Genomic DNA, 18,286 nt, shown 5'->3' on the forward strand with positions numbered 1-18,286 from the left:
TGAATTATTTTAATGAAACTGCATAAAAAGTGCTGTTTAATTTTATAAATATGAAGAAAAGGCTTGTGATCCACACATTAACCCTGGAGAATTGATTCTGTTCCTCTGGATGTTACTGTTTCACTGGGACAAATGTTTCTTCACTCATCCAGTTTACTTTTACAGTTTCAGCTGACTGCAGGTTTCCTCAACAGTATAAACAGTACATTTGCATAACCAGCACCACTGACTAACAATTAGTTTCTTGATCATTAATATGCAAATTGTAATGAACCTTCATCAGTGGCTATGCGCACCATTTACAGAAAGCTGGGAAATGGCTGCAATCCCGTCACTGTAAGATGGTGAAGTATATACTCCTCAGTTCCGAGATGGTCTTTCCCTCTTCTACCGGAATGGCCTCTATTAAATTTTTTGTATTTCCTCTATTTTAATTCAAATGTAAGTTACATTTTATAACATAATCCCAACCATGAGTGAGAGGTGTTGCAGAGGGGGCGGGGACCTCCACTAACTGAACAACCTCATTCACCCCCAACTGGACGGCAGATTTCCACACCTCCATGAGCCTGGTTTGGCTGGAGGTTTCTTCCTTTATAAAGGGAGTTTCTCCTTGCCATTGTCGTCAAACCGGTTGCTCATAAGGGGTCATTTGATTGTTGGGGTTTTGTCTGTTTTCTTGTATTATTGCAGGGTCTTTACCTTACATAATAAAGTGCTTAGAGCCAACTGCTGTTGTGATTTTTCTACCAGCAAATTTACTGGGAACATAAGAGAATTTTAACACCTTAATTTAATTGTCTTTAATTTAGGGCTGTTTTAAAGACCTGCAGGAATCCTACCCTTAAAACCACCGAACTACAAAGTGCTCTTCCCTTTATATTTTCCTCAGTGTCTCCAATGGATGCCTCTCCCCTGCTGCAGGCAGAAGTCCTGGTTATCTGCAGCTCTAATCCTCAGATCAGCCTCTTTGTTCTGCAGCTGGAGAGAATGACGGTAATTAGACTGACGACAGGCCCCACACGAAGAGAGAAACCCTGCACAGGAACGCAAAACAGGTTCACTTGAGCTCTTTCTTGGAGTCATAGCTGGAGGTAAAGAGTCTTTTCTGGAAAATTGAATTACACAAGGAACGCCAAAGAAGAACGTGGTCCAGTCCAGGACAGACAGGCTCCGCCTCTTTGCAGACAGATGGCTAACTCTCTTTTTGCTGCCACCCACATCCAGAGCCCCCAAAACATATACACACACACACACACACACACACACACACACACACACACACACACACACACACACGTATATCTCTATTTCACCCCCACCCTGAAGGCTCTGGACCCAAATCTCTCAGACATCATCCCTTCCAAATTCCCAAATCCTCCAATCCGACATGCTCGGCTCTAGTTTCTTCCCCTCCTCTTATCTGCTGCATTTCAATCCTGACAGTGTGTTAGCAAATGTCCACACTGTAAGAAAAATTCTCATCTGAGTGTCCCTTTGCTAACCTTAAAACACAGTTAAAAGAAACTCTGTTGGGGTGAAAAATAAGGTCACACAGTGAGAAAACTAGAAACGTAAAGTAACGTAAAGTAATCCGACCCCCTTAAAGCACAAGGCTGGGCCACTTGGTTTACTGTTATCTAAGAAACCACCAAAGGCAACAGCAGCACAGCTGCATGGGGACAGCATAATTTTTACATGCTGACACTGTAAAATAAGATAGCTGAAACTGGCGCAGGGCATCAGCGTTGCACGTCCCCTCATGTTGAGTTTTAATATGTTTTGAGTTTGTGGATTTAATTTATTTAGTCTGACAGTAAAAGAAAAGAGCTGATTTTTCCTAATTTACAATGTAAAAGCAGCAGTTTTAAAAAAATGTGTCCATGCATCAAGGGCACAAAACTGTGGCCTACTTTTCACGCACAGTCCAGGTCACACTATTGCACAGCAGTGCGGGATAACAGGGATTTGCACAGGCTAAACTTTATTAATATCACAAAGAAAGAAACAACCACCTCACTAACAGGTAAGAAAAGAAATGAAAAAACTAAAGACCAGCAGAAAAATTACAATAAGCAACATAAACCATGCGATAAATAACCAATAACTTTCAAACCCTAACCAAAGTAATACTCCACATAACAAAACAGCAACCCTAAACAGAATGATGTCATCACAAGCACTACAAGCTGCAGTTCCTCTAACGTCCACCAGGTGCTCCAGCAGTTCTCACAGACTTTACATTACAAATAAACATGCTTACAGCTGGATACAAAAATATGTTTTTTGTCTCTATGCCTAACCCTATGTAGCACCAGACTATTTTCCCTTCCTGAGATTGTACCACAGGTTTTTCTTCCTGTAAAAAGAATGTTTTTCTTTCCCAGAGTCGCCAAGGGTGTGGTCATACCTGGTTGTCAGGTTGTTGGGGTTTTCTCTCTTTTACCTTATAGTATAAAGCACGTTGAAGTGACTGTTGTGAGATTGAATGACAAATGAAGCTGAACTGCACTAAATTGAAATGGAATTGATCTGAAATTCAATAATGTTAAAGGCAACAAGGGCTGTGCCATAACACTTGGTCTGTCATAATAACCACATACATTTTTATGTGATAGGAAAGTGTCATATCGTAATATTGTTACCATAGCAGCGACATCCATTTACATTCCCTAGTGTGCCTAACAACTGCTAGAGGTGGAAACAATAAATGTGTTTTACCACTTGAGACAAAAACGCACAGCTGAGTACAGCCGGGCTACAAAGGAGGAGATGATGATGAGCAACCCTCCGCGCGTCGCTGGAGTACTCGCTAGTGACACTCCATATGACTCCAAAGCAAATGGTGGATGGAAATTAATGATTCGGTCACAGGGAGAAAAAGCAGGACTTTAAACATCTGGTTAAAAAGCTCAATCCAGCATACAAGATCCCAGGTAGAAAATATGTTCCAGCTTTATTCTATGACAATATTGTGCAACCATTGAAAGGATTACAAGGTTCAATTAATTTAGTTATTGTTCAGTTAAAGTGTTAATCAGTTATTTTATACTTTTATAATACTGTGTCGCTATAGTGCTGCTGGCACATAGTTTCAGAAGATCATCATCATCATCTATATCGCCCACCCCTGTAGGCCACTTAAAAAAAACAAACAAAAAAAACAACTGAGTTTCTAAAGATTTTCAGCACAGGCAAAGGTCTCTGAGCAGTAAAGCTACCCAGCTGGAGCTGAATGTCAGCTCAGTTCACACAGCTGCAAGACGAGTGGCTTCTTTCAAAATCTGAGCTCACAATGAAGGTTCAGACTTGAAGCATTTGTGGCAGTTAGTGGTCAGACCGTGACGCGTGTTTACCTCAGCTCAAATATGCACCCTGCCGTCACTGAAAGCAGCTTCAGCCTCGCTCGATATTTACTCTGTCAACATGCACGTGTTGGTTTAGCTTTCCATTCACTGAGATGCTGCTTCATGAAGCAAAGACAGCAAATCTCCCAATGTTTACATGATTTCAGGGGCAACCCGTGAGTATGAAGATTTTATTGATCACTAAGGTCTGGATACTCAATCCATGTGCTGTCTGATACATCTGGCGGGCTGGGTGGTTTTGTACATGATAAAAATGCGGAAAAAAATTATTATAGTAAATAAATCATGTGGAAATGTGGTAAGTAAAGTAAAACAAAACACGGGATGCATATTTAGGTTAGAAAACTAGCGAGGGGCAGTAAACTTTAGAAGTCCAGTCAGTTTGTTTCCTGATCATGTAAAAGAAAAAGTTCAGAAAGGACTCTTGGATCAGGCTGTGATCAAACTAACCCACTAGCATCAAGCCTCGTTCAGAGGAACACGAGTGCCTCTTCATCGTCATCCGAGTGGCTGGAAAAACCCGGCAACCCACAACTGGCCACTCTGATGTGGAGAAGCCTTTAAATTAAATCAAGAATTTCTCTCAACTCGCCATCTCATTACCAGTGGAAACACTACACACGGACACACACACACACACACATGCAGCAACCTGTAAAGACAAGCAAAACTCAGACATCGATCAAACTCCTCAAAAATGAGCCGTGTCCCTCACACACGGAAAGCCGGATCATTTTCCAGCTTTGTAATTATATACAGCATACCTGTCCCTCCCTCCCAGCCTCCTGCTCTGTAATCACCACATTCTCATGTCTCTCACAGTGCCATAAATCAAGAACTTTTGTCTTTACTTGGTCTACCTTTCAGCTTAAACTCTAACTGTAGCTTACAGGTCTGTTTTCTGGATGCAGCTGCAGGTCAGAGATGAGCGCAGCTGACATTTATGGCTTCATTTTTAAGCTGCTGATGAGCATTAACATTTGAGTCCTTTTGATAGTTTGTTTATCAAAGCTGTATCTGTGCTGCAGGCTGAAGAACAACGACAGACAGTGCTGCATGCAAACACAGCGCAGAATGAGAAGTTCTGATTCCCGGCATGCAAATAGCCTCTCTGTTGAGGTTTGCAGGGAACAGGCAAGCTGCACAGGGAAGATGGTGCTCAATTTAAATCAGTCATTATTTAAAGTTTTTCAAAAACAACACCCTGTTTTCTGTATGACAGACAGGACACCTGTCCAGGGTGTACCCCACCTATCATCCTATGGTAGCTGGGATAGGCTCCAGGCACTACATAAGCGGAAGAAAATTGATGGATTGCAAAAAAACAATACAACCAAAAAAAAAAAAAAAAAAAAAAGCCCATAAAAATCAAGACATGAGAGTGAAGACTGAATCAACCAGAATTAACAAATTAAATTACATTAACTTTGAACTACTCTGTCTATATTTCTCGTTACAGCTATTGCACAAGTTTACTCCTCTGGCAGATATGCATCTCTTCTAATTCCGTCTGATTTCATAATGATATAATAATATAATCTCTCCAACAGTTTGAAAGGAGATGATTTGATGCTCTGTATGCTGAAATTAATTCAATTGTAAATTGTTATTAAGTGCATTTTAACAAATAGTCTATTTGCTGGTTCAGCTGATCCATTAATAACCGGCTGCCCTCCACAAGGCAGATAATGCATCGAGCTATCAAGGAACAACACAACAAATAAAATTCTGTTTGATTCAAGAGACCTTTATTGTTATGCAGCATTAAAATAGTTTTATTAATACGCATCAATATCAAAGCCTCCATCTGGATGATGAGTTGTTATAAAGGAGGGTATCAGCTACAGAGACCAAACCTGGTTTTTGTATTAAGCTGTAAGCATGTTTATTTCTGCAGTAAAGTTGGGCATTTTAAAATGTCAGTCTGTGGGGACTGACTCACTGCTGGAGCCTCAAGTGGAAATATTGTAATATGAGGAAGTCATATTTAAATGCACAAGTTTACATAAAGTCAAAGAGAATGGAAAAATCCAAGAATGCTGAAATCATGATGAACTGTGGACCCACCAGAAGTGGGTTTAAACATGGCTGTTTCACCTTTTAATGGCTTTCACAGAGTCTCAACTGTTGCCAGTGTGTTTCTTTGAGCGCGCTCAGTTGTTGCTGCTGCTGCTTTTAGTAATTCGCCTGTAGCAAAAGGGACTCATGAGCACCTCAGCCCGCGTCACTGCCTGTCCCGTGGTTAGCGTCTGATAGACCTCAGCTCTACCTTTAGGACACTGCAAAATAAACACCAGTCGCACCAAGACCAAAGAAGAAGATTTTGGTTTGTTAGAGTCAGAAAAGAAGAAGAGTCTTTTCTAAAATAAAATGCAGCTTTAATAAAAGCTGCTATTTGACCTCTTCAGAGTTTATAGTTACTAACTGTTTAACAGAGGGTTTAATTAGTAATGACAGTCTGTGATATAAAAGATGGAAGTAGCGAATAGGCTTAAAATAATAATAACAATAATAATAATGTATACTTAGTGAAGCAGTGGGCAGCCACTGGGCGCCCGGGGAGCAGTGTGTAGGGACGGTACCTTGCTCAGGGGTACCTCAGGGTAGCTGTTCAGTGGATTTGAATCCCCGACCCCGGCCACCACTCTACCTACTAAGCTATCCCTGCCCCCAGATTAAGATTAAGCTTTAAACCTGCATTCCTCCTAATGTCCAACAGGGGGCAATTTCTTTGTTGCAAAAGTTTGGAAATTCACTGCTAACATTTCTGATCTTAGGAAACACCTTCCTGACTCAGTCGCTAGTTTCAGGTCTCACTGAATAAAATAGGATATTCTAGAGACTGTTTTCATTGAAGTCATAAAGGACCGTGAATTTTTTTCTACTCTTGGATCTATATGATGTCACTGGGGAAAAGCCCCACCCACATGAATAATCATTTTGAACTATGCAAAGTTCAAAAATCATGCAAAGCTGCTCTAGAGGACTCCAAGAATAAAAAATATTTAGATGGAAATGAGGACAATAGGTCGCCTGCATATTATTCCACACATGCAGACTGGGAGTGTCCCAGTTCAACCACAGGCTCATATAGGCGGGGCCAGACTCATCTAAACAATTTCCAACATGCACCAGATACAGTAACAGAGTGGGAGTGATTAACTGTGATGCTATGCCACCATTTGGAGTTTGTGGTGATTAGCCAGCAGTGACTCAGCAGCACTCAGCAGAGCTCAGGACTCCGGGCAGGGTGGCAACTGGATGATGGAGCTGTGCAGTAAACTCTTATTACAGCCGAGAGCCAACAGCACTTGTAATACAGAGCACATTTAAAGACGCACAGACACAACGCTCTTTCACGGTTCACTTCCTCCTGAGATGGCGCTTCATACTCGAATTGCTGCAGTGAAAACACTGAAATGGGAGCATCCTCCTCCGGACATACTGCCACTGACACTAATACATGCTTCGCTCAAGTTCAAACATGCTTTATGCTTTACGTGAAAGAGTGGAGCCACTAATTACAGGGAAAAATAACAACAGAAACAGCAGTAATAGTGTTTGGCCTCCAAAGAAGTGTCAGAGCTTTTTGTTACAAATGATCACGTCTGTTTAAATCTCCTTAAATCATGATCAGCAAATTTATGTAATAGACACTGAGAACAGAAATCTGTGTCCTTTATTTCTTTAATGGGGTTATAAGGCCAAAATGCCTGAACCTTATTTAAGTATAATAGCAATCAAATGAAAATTGAAAACAGTTTTATCATTTGTAAATGCTAAAAATCAGCCGCAGACAAAACTCAAGGTTATAGATTAGACACATTAAAGTAAAAATAAAACAGCAACTTCTTTGCAAATAGGAAAAACATTGGTTTGCCAGTGATTGCACTGAATTGTCTTGCATTTGGTGAACAACTGCAAGTAGTTTTAGTGAAAAACTGGTTGTCCAGAGGGTTTGATTGCACATGTTGCTAGGTGGGAGGCAACCTGTCGCCAAACAATTGTTGCTCGATTTGCACTGCAAACGCTCTCTGCTAGATTGGTGAAGCTTTGCAAATAAGAATCATCTAATTTATTTGCACCAAAGAATGCAACTCACATGCAATGCTGTCTCTTACATTGTGAGATCTGTCTCTGACAGCTGGTTATGTCCTGCATAGATTCCTTTATAAAAGCAAGGTTGAGCACCTGTGTCCTTGTTTTTGAAGCCAACATTTCACAGACTGCAAATTCACTGCTAACGTTAGGTTAAATAATTTTGATGGTGTTGTTACAATAAATGTTTACTGAATGCTGCAGCCCCTGAAGGCTCCACAACACTGTTCATTATAACATAATTCCTCCACTAATGACTGGCTCTATTCATCCATACATAGAAAACAGATCTCGAGATTTTAATAACCAACTTTGAAGGAAAAAGGGCAATAAAAACAACATCCAAAATACAGCAGGAAGTAAATTGAAAGAAGGATGGGACTAAACACACACAGATAAGGCACATATTTTATCTCTTAGAATTAGAATTTATAAGCTAACCTTAATTAAATAAAATAAAAAAATAAAATCCTTTAATTTCACTCACTAAAACTGGAGCTTAGCCTTCTTGGACCGTCTGTTAGTACAAAGTTACTCCATTGCAAGTTTTTCTAGTTTTAAAGTGTTTGGACAATGGAGTGTTTGAAAATTTCACACAATCTACTTGTGCTATACTCTTTTAAACGTGTTTAATACACACATAGTCAAATACCAAAACAGACGTCAAACACGAGTAGAGACAGAGCGGAGTTTTGCCTAAGCACACCAGACTCCAAAAAAGAAACCCAGTTTGACACACACCTCAGCCAATCACGGCTCTCCGATCGGCTGCATGTGATATCAGGAATAAACAAACAGTGGAGCTGCAGCTCGGCGCTGTTTCTCAGAAGAAAGAGAGGAGCGAGCTGGAGGCCAAACAGAAGAAAACTCATCAGGTGGAAAATGAGCTGATGTCCTGGCACACGGCGTTAATCAGCATCAAAACGTTTCTAGCTCATTTACTGCGCTAGTTTTAACGACACTTGATGGAAGGCTGTGTGAAAAGGAGCTCAATTTCCTCCTTGAAGGGCTGGAATACGAGCAGACAGACACACTAACTTGGTTGGGTGTGGGCGGAGATATTTTTCCTGCTAACTCCAACTTGTTTAGAGACTAGATCAATTTCGATTCTTGGACTCCACAAGAGTAGCTTTGCATAATTCGCAGTTCACAATAATCCTTCTTTATCTGATACTTGGCCTCAGTCTATCCTATGTAGCAAGTGGGTGGATGAGAGATGACCACAAAAAGGGTGATCCCCGCTCTATGACCCCTATGACATATGAGTTAGGAAACAGCAGATATATATGACAGAAAATAAAAGAAATGCTTTAATATGAAACTGCTAATTTCACATTTACATAATAGCTGAATAAATCTACAAACTGGATAAATAACAGATTAGTTTTGGTTGCACTTTGCTGTGTATTCTGGGCCTGAAATGAAATATTTAAACCTCTAACACAAAGTTAGTGTCATCCATAAAATGCTGTGACACCTGCCAGGCAGGACAGAGGAGGACATCACTCTACCAGCAGAGGCAGCGAACTGTCAGGACGAACAAACTCAAAGAGCTGACTCAGTGTGTCGCCGTGGGGCTGCAGGCACACAACAACACGGGGCTGCAGTTTGGACTGATCAAAGTTAAATTACAACCACAAAGGCCCACTGTGGAAACAGAGGGACAACAGGCCAACAGCATCTGCACACATCTGTCTACATTTAATACAATCATCAGATGGAACTACATTAAAGTTTATTAATTGGAGCTCTTGCACTGGAACTGAAAGTTTGGATCGGCACATCCATAAATTAAACACAACATTTTTTTTTTTTTTAATCTTCAAAAAGTGTAATTGTTTTCGTTCTCCAGTGTTATGGTGCTTATTCGCAGGCTGCAGTTACTTATTCATAATGATTTTATTTCTTTTGTGTGCTCTACTAAAGACATAGATATTAAATATTTTACCTTATGAATCCACTTTATTGTATGTATTTTATTTAGCTTTTTACTTTCTCAGCTCATTTAACGTGTAGTTGTAGTTTTGAATTTTACCTTAATGAGTTACACATTTATTCTACTTTACTGAAGATATTTTCTTAGAAGTTTTGGCTGCTGTAACATAGAAATTTACCAATATTGGTGATAAACACAATCAATACTTATATCTTCAGGTCATTATTCATAGAGTCTTAAAGAACGGTGTTTAGCAACATTATGAACAAGCAGTCTTATTATGGATGGTGAGAGCATTCACCTGAGCACTCATATGAACATCATGGATTCTGTTACATGAATATAAAGAAGATGCACAACAGTGAAATCCAACAGAGCAGATGTGTGTTGTTCATATTAATCATTCAGCACAAGCCAAATCACCTTCACAGCAGTGCAGTACTTTTATATTAATGTAAATGCAGATTATATCCATGGCAGTACTATGACATTGACTTTAACAGGACTGCCAAGCCCCAAATATAGCTCCATGTATTATTGAACCGCATTCAGAGACAAGGAGAGCAGAGAAATGTTACTAATGAATAATTCAGTTAAACTGATTATGTGTATTCCACTTTATTGTTCTCTCAGAGTGCGACATTTCTTCTTCTGGAGCCAAAGCAGCTGATGATGGTGCTGCTTCTCCATGTTAGTCCATCGACAGGTAGATCACTGTGCAGGAAATTTAAGAAAAATAAGAAACAATGTTTGCTGTAAGCGAGTGTATTTGGTACATGCAGGTTTCCAGGGAATTACCCGAGGCAATCTGAGTGATCCACTCACCTGAAGGTGAACTCGACTGCTTCAATCTTCACGTGACCTAGCATGGTATATCTCTACATTTCTGCTGCTCTCTGGACTGAGGCCAGCCGAAGGTAGGTACAAAGAAGGGCACTATAGGTAAAATACCATCAAAAACTTTAAAAAAAACAAAAAAACAGTGGCTGCATTAAAAGTTTGGTTGGAAAAAAAATGTTCCCAAAAATTTGAGAAAAAAGTTTTAACTTAGAATTCAGACTACGAGCAAACAACACCTTTAGCGACTAGCTTAACAGTAGCACATAGACGACATCATAAAGCGGGACCAGATCTATACAGACATCTCAAATCCTGCCAGAAGGTGGCGTCTGCCACTGCCTGGGCTGTGTATAACCCCTCAAAATAACCCTCCTCATCCGTTTCCTGATGTCTGACAGCATCGAGCAAGATTATTACAAGCACCCCTATGGTCCTCACATCACAACAGTATGGTCCAAACAGTTAAACACTAGAGAAAGTAGGAAAAGATCCACAGTGAAAATTTGATGACCTACGTTGTTTAATCACTGAGGGAAAAATTTCAGTGACATTAAAAGTCTGTTATTAAGCTGACCTGCTCTGCAATCCTGTAAAATGTGTGCAACGTCATCATAACACAGAAAAACAGGGTGGCAAGCTGACATAACTTGACCATACAATGACTTTATTTAAGATTTGATGCATCATTTCATTAAAAGCATTTCTCTGGCTTTCCTCTCCCTCAGCTGTAGAGGTTTTTCTGGGTTTTCTGTCCATATCACAGCATGACGAAGCACATTAGTCTGTGGCTTCCTTCCTAGGCTAGGCTGACTCAGCAGAACAAATGGCCTAACTGATAACCAGATACAGATGTTGGACAGAGTCGAGCAGATCGAAGGAAGCAAACACTGTTAAAACTAGGCCGTTGAAAGCAGCACAGCAGCCGAAACTTTGTATTTACATGTAGCACAAATTACTGCTTTTACATCAGTTCAACAAATATCTGGATTCTTTCCAAGTACCACAGATGCTCTCAGTGTTTCAGTACCCCTCTTCACCTTCCCAACATTAACAGTGAGTTACATTAGCGTAGAAGTTAACCTCGAAATTGAGTTAACTAATCAATCAACCTTTGTGGACACAGGCCCTCACCTACGGTTTCGTGGGTTCAGTTAGGAAAAATTGTCAAAAAAAGGAGTTCCGTGATAGAGTTCAGCGTTTTATGACTCTAAATGAGCCTCTGGTGGGGATAAGTTTACACTGAAGCACATTTTATTAGCATATACTAAAGGCAATGAGGCAGTGTTCGTTAATTTATTCAGACTTTTTTATGCTGGTTCCAAAAATGTTTCAGTGCATGAAGAACTCAGAAACACCCTCTGAAAATGCTGTTGGGCAATCAGACGCTGCGTTGAGACGACTCAGGACTGTACAGCAGATCTGTGCTGCTCAAGTTTTCTTTAAGGTGATGCTTTGCCTGATGAACTTTCAAACTCACAGATCAAGCTCTGGTATGTTGTTCCACTTCCAAATACTTCAGCCCAGTCTAGCAGGTAATACACAGATCAAAGAGCTGACTTTCACCTTACTGAAGGGCGTCTCCTCTGACTGACTGCTGCACTGATCATGATGCAAGTCCTGAAGCAGAGGCTGAGATATTTTCTGCCACGTGCTGCACTGCAACACTAGAGTCACAACGTTACAATGGACAGCAAACTGCAGGCACAACATCACAGTCCACACCCGCTGGCCGCTTTATGAAATAACATGTGAAGGTGGAGCGTGGGAGGAGGCAGCCTTAAGGGCCTGAATGTTGCTACTCAAGCCACAGTTGACCACAGTTCAGGTTCAGAGCTGTAGTCAGATAATAAGCCTTTTCCTCTAGTACCTACTTGGCTCAACTTGGTTTTTGTTTTTTTCCATTTCAATTAAGTACCACTTGGGCACATGGAGTCGTTATAGCAACACAGCCAAACACAGCCAAAATCATTTGCATGCGACGCAAATGTCACAACAAAGGAGGACTTGAGACGATGGTATACCTGCTGCTGTGTATGGCTATTTGTCAGACTCGTGGCCACTGTGCTGTCTTTTGTGTAGCCAGTTTCCCCATTGCTGGCTTTCAAAAATGGCAGGCACTTTCATGACTCATCGAGTGATGAGTGACACCAGTTGGTGGCTCAGATCACCTCAGATCGTTTGGAACAGCTGCAAAGTAGGTACTAGAAAAAGGTAACTGGTACCTGGTAGAAAACGAGTTGAGGCGTGCTGTGCCGAGTAGGGCTGCCACGATTAGTCGACTAGTCACGATTACATCGACTATCAAAATCGTCGATGACTAATTTAATAGTCGACGCATCGTTTGAAGCTTTGTAAGATCCCAAAAGACGCAGGAATAAGTACTAGGATTTAAGAGTGTAATAACGGACTGAAACAGAAGATGGCAGCACTGCATGTACAAGGATGCCAAACCCCGAAGAAGAAGACTGTGTCCCAGAATTCATAGCGCAGCCCTGCTCAGTTTCCAGCAATGGCAGCAGCTAGTTAGTTTTAATGTTACTCTTATTATTCTTTCTGGATCACAAAATAAACGTTTAACATATTTTCAGGCAGGAATGTAGCTGTGTAAACTTCAAATAGCTGCTCAGTTTATCAAGACACCACATATTTTCAAAAGCGCTCCGACGTTGTCGGAGACGTCTGTTACCCACTAGCTCGATAGCTAGGTTCAAGGCTCACTAGACCCGGTGAAAACACCGGACTCCTGGCAAATCGTTTTCAAACCCACCGCCGTCTTTCGCTACTCAGGTTAAACATGATATATAAGTCACTTAGATAACTTAAAAATGTTATTGTTTGGCTTTTTTTCAGTATTTTATTTGTTTCTGAGTAAATCGGTTTGGCTGAGATTAAAGTTATAGTTTTTACACAGCTGAATAAATGTCAAGCAGACAACTGATTACCAGAAGTGTGAGATGCTCGAGAATATACTCCGGTGTCCCGTTATATTTTAGATAGAAAGGTTTTTATTAAACTTCACCGAAACAATCTAAACTATCATTTTGTCTTTATTTTTACTTAGCACATACCTTAAACACTTAAAGCTGTAAGCTAATGATAGTTATATAAGACCAGATGCATGCTGGTGCAATAAGCTGTACGTTTTACGTTCATGATCTGATTAGTCGACTAATCGCAAAAATAATCAGTGACTAGTCGACTATCAAAATAATCGTTTGTGGCAGCCCTAGTGCCGAGCTGACCCGAGTAGGTACTAGTGGAAAAGAGCTGCATTCAGCTGCTACCCGAGTTTGTGTTTAAGGCAGCGGTTCTCAAACTTCTTCTGTTAGTCCCATTTCAGAAACTCTAAAACAGTTCCTACCCCACAATCCAATTAGGGCTGCTGCTATTGATTATTTTAGCAATCAAGAACTAAGATTGATTGATTGATTAATTCTTAGTAAAATACAAAAATAGTTCTGACAGCATTATAACTCTAGGACAGGGTAGATTTGGCGCGCTGTTACGTGAATGTGTTTTTGTTGGGAGGAAGACCAAAGAGCTAAACTGGCTTCCACTGAAAATGATTTGAAATCTTCCCATTTGTTTATGAAGCCACATAAACAAATGGGAACATATTTCTTATTCATTTCTTCTTTGAATCTCTGTCAGACATGTTTTTTCTCTCCGGCTTCTACTATAAATCTGCTTCACGTGTACGTTTGAAAATATACAAAGATCATTAAAAACCAGACTGTAAGTCAGACGTATGAAACCAGGTTTATTCCAGTTTCAGGAACATAAAGAATCACTTTGAATATGTCAGTGTTTCAGCTGAAACAAACTCATTGACGTTCAGCTGATCAGTGCCTGAAGGGTAGCTTATGAGGAACAAACATAGAGAAGGCCTCTTTTCTTACAGCTTTAACACACTCCAACTTCCTCCTAGGCAGGAGGACGACGTGGTTAAGGTGGCTGGCTCAGTGAGTGCTTTATCTGCACGGCCTCAGGTGTGACTGCGCACTCAGCGCGGTGCCACCTGATAATTGTTGGAAGACAAAGTAAGATGGCTGCATTACTGCAAGGCTCTCATCAACCTTTAAGTGGTTTACTTCCTCGCTTTATGTAATTTTGCTGAGCCTTCTTTCTCTCAGATGTCACCATCAGATAGGGCTGCACGATTTTGCATAAAATGAGAATCATGATTTTTTGGCTTAGAATTGAGATCACGATTCTCTTTTCCAATATAAATATTTATTGCACTTATTTACTGCACATCAACTTCGTAACAGTTGAGACTGAACATAAAAACAATAACTAAACATAAAAACAACAAATGTCTCAAATTTTGTGGTTTCCGCAAAATGTTGTACTGCTTGAAATGCCGTCTCCACCGTTGCTCGACACTGCGTGTATAGAGCAGGTAGTGCAACAATAGAAAAATAGTTGCGGGACGACACTGTGTAGCGTTTGTCTAGGGTGTTGATCGTTTTCCTGAATCCCTCGTTTTGCACAGTGTTGATGGGAGCCATATCTTTGGTCAGGTGATAAGTGATAGCCTCCGTAATTTCTTTGTGCCTGCAGAAGTTCGACGTGTATAGGGAAGCGCTGTATAAGGTTCCCGTTATTGATGTTTGGGTGGTTGACCGGGACGGATTTTCTCCTGTCACTTTCTCGTCATCCCTGACGTGTTCTCCGTTGTTTTTTTCCCTGCTAATTTTAGCATCACACGGCACAGCTTCTGTATCACGTGGTATAAGGCTCCGCCCTTGTCATTTGTTGAGCAGGAAGAGTGAGCGCTTGTTTTCATGCAGATTACGTCCCGGATCAAAATGCGGTACAATCGTCGTCGTCTTTTGTTTTGTTTTTTTAAATCGTTGTCATTTGGAAATGAAATCGCACATAAGTATGAATCGAGATCGCGATTTTCTAACAATTAATCATGCAGCCCTACCATCAGACTCTTTGTTGACCTACACTGGTTTGATTAGCCAATGAACAAACTACCCAGCACACATTTAGTTTCATTTTTTAAAGATTATTTTATTGTTCTCTTAACTTTTTTAGCAATACATTGTGCAAGTTTTTGTAGTCACTGTTGGTACTGAGCAGTAATGTCAGTAACTGGGTTTAAACCTCTGGGAGAATAAAGGCTCAACTAGTAGCCATGGTTGATGGCTTTTTTTTTTTTAGTTGGGTGGTGGAAGAACCGGAGTAATAGTGGGAACAAAAAGAGTCCTGATGTCAAAGAAGTTTAAAATAGTTAAAGAAAGCTGAGAGTGATGGAAATGACCAGCAACCCCCGAGGTCATAAAATGAAGCTGTAGCGCAAAAAGGTGCAGTTCCTCTAATGTCCTCATGAGGCTCAAGCTTCTGCTGAATCAGTTCCATAGACTTCCATGTTAAAATATCTGAAAACAGCAAAAGTGAACATGTTTACAGCCTGATATGAAAAACTTTTTGGGTTTCAGCTAATTTTTTCCCCAGCTAAAATTAGTGAGAGCGATGTGTTCCCAGTACTGCAAATACTCGGGTGTGCTTTAGGCGAGGCAGCCGCCTGGATGTCGTTTACATCTAAAGCCACACGGTTTCTTTACTCAGGAGACCGACTGATCTGAATTAATCTGTTGAACAGTGTTTGCTTCTATCAGGTTAGAAAAGCTCAGAAATGCAGAGCGTATGTGAAAACAGCTTCAGCAAACTTTAGGTCATACAAAGCACCTTTTTAAACTACTCACAGCAATTAGAGCTGCCACGATTAGTCGACTAGTCACGATTACATTGACCATCAAAATCGTCGACGATTAATTTAATAGTCAACGAGTCAGTTGAGGCTTTGTAAGATCCTGAAAAGAGTGTAATAACGGAGTGAAACAGAAGATGGCAGCAATGCATCTACAAGGATGCCAGCTGCTATTAAACGCCAAAGAAGAAGAAGCAGTCTCCAGCTGTGTCCAAATTCATGGGCCTTCGGAGGCCGCACTTGTAGGCTGATTACGTTACAGCGACGCGGCGAAGGCTGTCCAAATTCGTAGACTGCTCTAAATACGGCCGACAAACATGATCTAGTAGTCACTTAGATAAATTAAAAAATTTCTTGTTTGGCTTTTTTCAGTATTTTATTTGTTCCAGAGTAAATCAGTTTGGCTGAGATTAAGTTATAGTTTTCAACTGGCTGAATAAATGTCAAACAGAAAACTGATTAAACAGAAGTGTGAGATGGTAGAATTTACTCCAATGTCTTGTTGTATTTTAGATAGCAAGGAGCAGACGGCTGAGTTTATTAAACTCCACTGAGACAATCTGCAAATTTCATTAAAAGTTTAATAAACTATCATCTTGTCTTTATTTTTAGTTAGCTTACAGCTTGAAGAAAGGTATGTGCTAATGATAGTTATATAAGAGGAGATGCATGCTGGTGCAATAAGATGTATGTTTTACGTTCAATGGATGCATGATCTGATTAGTCGACTAATCACAAAAATAATGAAATGAAGGACTAGTCGACTATCAAAATAATTGTTTGTGGCAGTCCTAACAACAATACAACTGAGCAACTTAAACACACTGGCAGGGACGAACTCTGACGGATGAATCCTCAGGCTGCTGTGCTGCTGATAAGACTCTGTGTATGTTATAATGACAAAGGCAAACCAAACCAGGCTGAGCTGACTCAGTAGTCTCTTCTATGTCTATCTGCCAGACTGTCGTGCTCATCAACTGCCAACTAATTGTTTACTGGACAAAATTTCAAATTCAATTTACATCGGGGAGGATTCAGCAAGACAGCAGCAGGGTGAAATCAGACTGTCTTTCACAAACTGGGGGATTGAATCACACATGGAAATGTTGGCTTATGTGAGAGAAAAAGGGGGAAAAAAATCCTCAAGCTGAGCAGATTAAAGAAGAGAGCAGATTACGTCTGGGCTACAGAGGGTTCCCCCCCACAGGACAGAGTTTTACTGGCAGAGGGGTGGGAACCAGGAGAAGGGCATTTACAGCTGCTGCTGGGGACGGTACAGTGGTGAACAAAAGGAACGTCTCCAACACTGCGATTCGTTTAGATAAGAGGGGAGGCGGGTTTCACAGGGCTAAAAACAGGACTGCAGACATGATAACTAAACTGATGAGTAACGAACACATGAAAAGGATGCTTAGTGCTTCAGAACATTAGGTCCATCCCTCCATCTACTAGCCTGACACCTGACCCCATTAGAATAAGCCTATTTATTCACAGTAGCTAATCTGTTTAACATTTAAGCATCATTAGAAAAATTCATGTCATCCATGACATTACAAAATTACCAAAACTTTTACAGAAAAAAAAGCCTCTATAATCTACTAAAGGACAGGAAGGTGGTAATTAAAACCGAGAGAAGCCGTCAGGGATCACTGACTGTTTTTAGCGGCTTGTTGAGATTAAATAGAACAAGATACAAAGCATTAAAACATGTTAAAAACACAACAGCCTTATTAAATGCAGAGTACTTTGGGCCCGGAAGCAGGATTCATCACATCATCACTTAAAGACCGGATAGGCTCAGGATGTCGGAGAGGGGTTCAACTGGTGCTCTAAGCACTTGTTGTCATTAACTTTGTTTTGTCCCTTCTGTAGTTTATGGAAAATATCTCATAAAAAAAAAAAAAAAAAAAATCATATGAAGATAAACTCTTTTTACTCAGAATTGTCCAAACAAAAACCTGGAGAGCTTCTAAGCCAAACTCCACACAGTCTGAAGGATTTGGGTTTATTAAGCGGATACCGCACTGGGTTCAGCTTTAATACCGTTGAATGGTAACCTTAATCCTGACGGCATTAATGGTGAATATTCCTGGTTTGGGTTATTAGGGTTCATCAAGGTAAAGGGACAATTATGTGGATTCTGTACATGGATTTATTAGAATCATTTTGTTATTCACAGTTACCCTGCTGATGTTTTTTGAGTTTAAATACCTGATTTCTTACTTTTTCAAACTGCGGTCCCTTTATTATTATTATTATTCTTTTTATTAATAAAAGCTGTGTTGTGTTGCCCGTCAGTCTTCTGTTCAGCGTTCCTGAGGA

At 40.4% G+C, this 18,286-nt stretch overlaps 1 protein-coding gene across 44 annotated transcripts in view; it reads right to left on the reverse strand.

The window, feature by feature from the left end:
• clasp1a (cytoplasmic linker associated protein 1a) overlaps window positions 1-18,286 on the reverse strand; it is a 97,125-nt gene that overhangs the window by 68,380 nt on the left and 10,459 nt on the right. The gene's annotated exons all lie outside the window — the stretch shown is intronic.

This window comes from Rhamphochromis sp. 'chilingali', assembly GCF_963969265.1.
Source record: "Rhamphochromis sp. 'chilingali' genome assembly, chromosome: 14".
Lineage (NCBI taxonomy): Eukaryota > Metazoa > Chordata > Actinopteri > Cichliformes > Cichlidae > Rhamphochromis > Rhamphochromis sp. 'chilingali'.